The following is a 7,396-nucleotide window of genomic DNA, read 5'->3' on the forward strand; positions in this document are numbered from 1 at the left end:
TCTGTCACTAGGTAAGGTCACCGCAAGATTGAACCCAAAACTAAGCACTTCTCCCATTGCAAGAACTACCAAACTAGTTGGCCAAACCAAACGGATAATTTGAAGAGACTTGCAAAGATAACTCAATCATACATAAAAGAATTCAGAGAAGAATCAAATATTTTCCATAGATAAGCTGGATCATAAACCCACAATTCATCGGTCTCAACAAACACACCGCAAAAAGAAGATTACATCGAATAGACCTCCACGAGAGAGGGGGAGAACATTGTATTGAGATCCAAAAAGAGAGAAGAAGCCATCTAGCTACTAACTATGGACCCGAAGGTCTGAAGTAAACTACTCACACTTCATCGGAGGGGCTATGGTGATGATGTAGAAGCCCTCCTTGGTAGATGCCCCCTCCGGCGGAGCTCCAGAACAGGCCCTAAGATGGGATCTCGCGGATACAGAAAGTTGCGGCGGTGGAGTTAGGTTTTTGGCTCCGCCCCGATCTGTTGGGGGTACGTAGGTATATATAGGAGGAAGGAGTGCGTCGGTGGAGCGTTAGGGGGCCCACGAGGCAGGGGGACGCGCCCAGGGGGGAGGGCACGCTCCCCACCCTCGTGACCGCCTCTGGCACTTCTTGGAGTAGGGTCCAAGTCTCCTGGATCACGTTCGGTGAGAAGATCTAGTTTCCGAAGGTTTCATTCCGTTTGGACTCTGTTTGATATTTCGTTTCTTCGAAACACTGAAATAGGCAAAAAACAGCAATTCTGGGCTGGGCCTCCGGTTAATAGGTTAGTCCCAAAAATAATATAAAAGTGGAAAATAAAGCCCATTATAGTCCAAAACAATAGATAAAGTAGCATGGAGCAATCAAAAATTATAGATATGTTGGAGACGTATCATCTGGCTATGCTCTATCTCCATCACACAAAAAATTTAAATCATGCACAACCCCGGTTACAGCCAAGCAATTGTTTCATACTTTAGTATTCTCAAACTTTTTCAACTTTCACGCAATACATGAGCGTGAGCCATGGACATAGCATTATAGGTGGAATAGAATATGGTGGTTATGGAGAAGACAAAAATTAGAAGATAGTCTCACATCAACTAGGCGTATCAATGGGCTATGGAGATGCCCATCAATAGACATCAATGTGAGTGAGTAGGGACTTCCATGCAATGGAAGCACTAGAGCTATACGTGTATGAAAGCTAAAAAAGAAACTAAGTGGGTGTGCATCCAACTTGCTTGGTCATGAAGACCTAGGGCACTTTGAGGAAGCCCAACATTGGAATATACAAGCCAAGTTCAATAATGAAAAATTCCCACTAGTATATGAATGTGACAACATAGGAGACTCTCTATCATGAAGATCGTGGTGCTACTTTGAAGCACAAGTGTGGTAAAAGGATAGTAGCATTGCCCCTTCTCTCTTTTTCTCTCATTTTTTATTTGGGCCTTCTATTTTTTTCGTCCAGAGTCTCATCCCGACTTGTGGGGGAACCATAGTCTCCATCATCCTTTCCTCACTGGGACAATGCTCTAATAATGATGACCATCACACTTTTATTTACTTACAATTCAAGAATTACAACTTGATACTTAGAAAAAAATATGACTCTATATAAATGCCTCCGGTGGTGTACCGGGATGTGCAATGAATCAAGAGTGACATGTATGAAAGAATTATGTAGGTGGCTTTGCCACAAATACGATGTCAACTACATGATCATGCAAAGCAATATGACAATGATGAAGCGTGTCATAATAAAAAGAACGGTGGAAAGTTGCATGGCAATATATCTCGGAATGGCTATGGAAATGCCATAATAGGTAGGTATGGTGGCTGTTTTGAGGAATGTATATGGCGGGTGTATGGTACTGGTGAAAGTTGCGTGGCACAAGAGAGACTAGCAATGGTGGAAGGGTGAGAGTGCGTATATTTCATGGACTCAACATTAGTCATAAAGAACTCACATACTTATTGCAAAAATCTATTAGTTATCAAAAGAAAGTACTACGTGCATGCTCCAAGGGGAAGGGTTGGTAGGAGTTAACCATCGCGCGATCCCGACGTCCACTCATAAGGAAGACAATCAATAAATAAATCATGCTCCAACTTCATCACATAACAGTTCACCATACGTGCATGCTACGGGAATCACAAACTTTAACACAAGTATCTCTCAAATTCGCAACTACTCCATTAGCATGACTCTAATATCACCATCTTCATATCTCAAAACAATCATAAAGAATCAAACTTCTCATAGTATTCAATGCACTTAATATGAAAGTTTTTGTTATATCCCTCTTGGATGCCTGTCATATTACGACTAAATTCATAACCTAAGAAAATTACCATGCTGTTTAAGACTCTCAAAATAATATAATTGAAGCATGAGAGTTCATCTATTTCTTCAAAATAAAACCACAGTCGTGCTCTAAAAAGATATAAGTGAAGCACTAGAGCAAATGACAAACTACTCCAAAAGATATAAGTGAAGATCAATGAGTAGTTGAAAAATTATGTAACTATGTGAAGACTCTCTAACATTTAAAAATTTCAGATCTTGGAATTTTATTCAAATAGAAAGAAAAACAAAATAAAAGAAAATGATGCTCCAAGCAAAACACATATCATGTGGTGAATAAAACTATAGCTCCAAGTAAGTTTACCGATGAACGAAGACGAAAGAGGGGATGCCATACGGGGCATCCCAACTTCTATATGGTTCATAACCTCCGATACTACTCATAGATTCATCAAAATAAGCAAACAACACATAGAAAACAGAATCTGTCAAAAACAGAACAGTCTGTAGTAATCTTTAACTCTAGAATACTTCTGTAACTCCAAAAATTCTGAAATAAACTTGTGAACGTGAGGAATTTGTCTATTAATCTTCTGCAAAAAGAATCAACTCAAAATCACTCTTCTGTAAAAAATGACAGCTAATCTCGTGAGTGCAAAGTTTCTGTTTTTTACAGCAAGATCAGATAAAGTTTCACCCAAGTCTTCCCAAAGGTTCTACTAGGCACTTTATTGAAAAAAAGCTATAAAACATGATTAATACAGCATATTAATCATGTGAACACACAAAACAATAGGGGTAAATATTGGGTTGTCTCCCAACAAGCGATTTTCTTTAATGCATTTCTAGCTAGGCATGATGATGACAATGATTTCACATAAAAGATAAGACTTGAAACACAAAGAGAGCATTATGAAGAATATGACTAGCACATTTAAGTCTAACCCACTTCCTATGCATAGGGATTTTTTGAGAAAACAACTTATGGGAATAAGAATCAACTAGCGTAGGAAAGCAAAACAAGCATAGCTTCAAGATTTTCAACACATAGAGAGGATACTTGATATTATTGCAATTACTACAAGCATATGTTCCTCCCTCATAATACTTTTCAGTAGCATCATGAATTAATTCGACAATATAACTATCACATAAATCATTATTTTCATGATCTACAAGCATATAAATTTTATGACTCTGCACATAAGCAAAATTCTTCTCATGAATAGTAGTGGGAGCAAACTCAACAAAATAACTATCATGTGAGGCATAATCCAGTTGAAAATTAAAATCAAGATGACAAGTTTCATGGTTATCATTATTCTTTATAGCATACATGTCATCACAATAATCATCATAGATATCAACTTTGTTCTCATAATCAATTGGAACCTCTTCCGAAATAGTGGATTCATCACTAAATAAAGTCATGACCTCTCCAAATCAACTTTCATAAATATAATCGTCATAAATAGGAGGCATTCTTTCATCATAATAAATTTGCTCATCAAAACTCGGGGGACTAAAAATATCATCTTCATAAAACATAGCATCCCCAAGCTTGTGGCTTTGCATATCATTAGTATCATGGATATTTAAGGAATTCATACTAACAACATTGCAATCATACTCATCATTCAAACTTTTAGTGCCAAACATTTTAATGCATTCTTCTTCTAACACTTGAGCACAATTTTCCTTTCCATCATTTTCACGAAAGACATTAAAAAGATGAAGCATATGTGGCACCTCAATTCCATTATTTTGTAGTTTTCTTTTATATACTAAACTAGAGATCAACAAGAAACAAAAAGATTCTATTTCAAGATCTAAAGATATAACTTCAAGCACTAACCTTCCCCGGCAACGGCGCCAGAAAAGAGCTTAGTTGACAGGGTGTTAGTGCCGCTTACCTCGCCTCCCTGGCAACGGCACCAGAAAAGAGCTTAGTTGACAGGGTGTTAGTGCCGCTTACCTCGCCTCCCTGGCAACGGCACCAGAAAAGAGCTTGATGTCTACTACACAACCTTCTTCTTGTAGACGTTGTTGGGCTTCCAAGTGCAGAGGTTTGTAGGACAGTGGCAATTTTCCCTCAAGTGGAGGACCTAAGGTTTATCAATCCATGGGAGGCGTAGGATGAAGATGGTCTATCTCAAACAACCCTGGAACTAAATAACAAAGAGTCTCTTGTGTCCCCAACACACCCAATACAATGATAAATTGTATAGGTGCACTAGTTCGGCGAAGAGATGGTGATACAAGTGCAATATGGATGGTAGATAAAGGTTTTTATACTCTGAAATTATAGAAACAGCAAGGTAACAAGTAATAAAAGTGAGCGAAAACGGTATTGCAATGCTTCGAAACAAGGCCTAGGGTTCATACTTTCACTAGTGCCAGTTCTCTCAACAATAATAACATAATTGGAGCATATAACTATCCCTCAACATGCAACAAAGAGTCACTCCAAAGTCACTAATAGCAGAGAACGAACGAAGAGATTATTGTAGGGTACAAAACCACCTCAAAGTTACCCTTTCTGATCGATCTATTCAAGAGTCTGTAGTAAAATAACGCGAAGCTATTCTTTCCATTCGATCTATCCTAGAGATCGTACTAGAATAACACCTTAAGACACACATCAACCAAAACACTAATGTCACCTAGATACTCCATCACAACTAGGGAAAACCCTAGTAGTAGCATGGGTTTTGAGGCTAGTAGCAGTGCGGGCAGCCACGCCACTACTACGACACTACAGAACTGTCAGTAGTAGCACGGTCCGCACACGCGCTACTACTGTTGACTATATCAGCATCGCTTTTCTGGAACGCGCTACTATTAGTTACCTGTAGAGATTTCCTAGCCCCTCGCTACTGCTATATCTTTCATCATTTCCCCCCGCTTCCTACCCTATTTTGGTTTCAATAAACTGCAATTTCCAGATACTAGGTACTACTAGATATCAATTTCATGAAGCATTATAGGTACTAGGTAGTACTCCCTCCGTTCCAAATTACTCGTCGTGGTTTTAGTTCAAACCATGACGAGTAATTTGGAACGAAGGGAGTACTAGATAACAATTTCATGTATAGTCAACATGCATCCTCAAGCAGTACTAGGTGATATCGATGATGATCATCATATGTAGTTCTAGATGATATCGACGACGATCATCATATGTAGTTCTAGATGATATCGACAATGATCATCATATGTAGTTCTAGATGATATAGCCACACACATATGTAGTTCTAGATGATATCGAAGACGATCATCATCCTCAAGCCTGGGCGGTGGGTGTTCCTGATAGTAATTAGGATGGCCTGTCCAACACGAAGATTCTTGCCATCGAGGAATCTCTTCCACCCAACCGAGTTTAAGTGTGTGCGACCGTTCGTGTCCACGCGGTAAGTACAGGTTGTGACGGAGCCCCTTGCGGTAAGGCATAGTCCAGCCGAGCCTTCTTCATCAGGCTCGATACCATAACTCACAGATAGGCTCTTTTCCAATTTCTGAATAAGGAAAACATATCAATTAATAAACAGCCTCACACATACTCTTGCAAATAAGTATATATGGATTATCTACACTATTAATAGTTCCTTAGATTCTACACTAATAAGCATGTGATCAAACTCTACACTAAAGCATATCATCGACTATATTCCACACAACATATCATTGGACTCTACACTAAGCACATCATCGAATAATTTGCATTTGTAAGTATAACATACCATATCATGTCAATCGACCATGGTACTTGTCATGCGGGTCACGAATGGCACCACGACAAAGTCAGCACGTGGCGGAATTATGTCCCATAGGTTGCACACCTCCTCCTTGCTCAGCCTCATTCTTTGAGCTACGATGGCTTCATGAAGTGGGTCCTCATCATCTTCATCGAGTGGGTCCTCATTATCCTCATCATCTTCGTCATCTTCATCATCTTCCACCAGGTTGATATAAATGATAGCCAGGTTGGGTCTTTATGCTCTGAAGGAGAAGCTGATCAACTCACCACTAGTAATATGTATGCGGGCAAGGAAACTGGCCCATCCATCTCCTCCAATCTGCGACATATTGTGTCCTTTCTCGACCTCCATAGTGTACGCCCCCCCAAGTGCCTTAAAAGTCACAGTGTCTCATGTCAGCTTCTTGAATTTCAACCTCACATTGTATGGGACGATCTGTGTAAAAAAGCAAAATGACACAATGTAGTAATGCCAACACTAAAAATAAAATAGTTGTTACATTTCATATAATTTCTTACCGCCGCATGACGAAAAATCGGCTAGAATTAGATGGCGAACAGCTTGCCAGTTGCAAGGCTACTGGCGCATGTTGACTTGGACAATCAACATGGTGGTGGTGGTGGTGGCGCCATTTTCCTAAAGCAATATGAGCAAAGGATTAACGATACACTTCACAGGAATGAAAAATAGTTATTAAATAAAAATGTTCGATAAATCAACTAGCCTATTAAATCAACTTGCCTACTAAATCAACTAAATCAAAATGTTCTATAAATCAACTAAATCAACTAGCCTACTAAATCAACTTGCCTACTAAATCAACTAAATCAAAATGTTCTAAGTCAACTAAATCAACTAGCCTACTAAATCAACTAAATCATATGAACTAAATCAAAATGTTGCATATGAACTAGCCTACTAAATCAAAATGTAGCAGCAAGGAGGGGTTGTGGATGCAGGAGGGACGAGGGAGAAGGCGGGGGGACTGGAGGAGGGAGGAGAGAGTAGGACAGAGGAGGAAGGGCGGAGCGAGGAGGGGCCGGTCGGCGGTGAGTCAAGGGAGGACGGAGGAGGAGGGTTGTACCGAGTCCAGCAGGAGGAGGAGGTGACGGCGGCGCAGAGGGAGGAGGGGTAGGCGACGGCGGCTGCGGGGGCGATAGTGGCCGACAGGGGAGGACCGGCGCGAGGGGTTGAGGGGGAGATCGAGTGAGCGTGAGTGTGAGTGTGGATCGGATAGAGGAGAGCGTGGGTGGTGGGAGATAGCTAGTTTTAGCAGTAGCACGCTATAGGTAAAGGCGCCACTGCTAAACTACCTAGCAGTAGCGCACTTCG

This window comes from Triticum dicoccoides, chromosome 5B (assembly GCF_002162155.2).
Source record: "Triticum dicoccoides isolate Atlit2015 ecotype Zavitan chromosome 5B, WEW_v2.0, whole genome shotgun sequence".
Lineage (NCBI taxonomy): Eukaryota > Viridiplantae > Streptophyta > Magnoliopsida > Poales > Poaceae > Triticum > Triticum dicoccoides.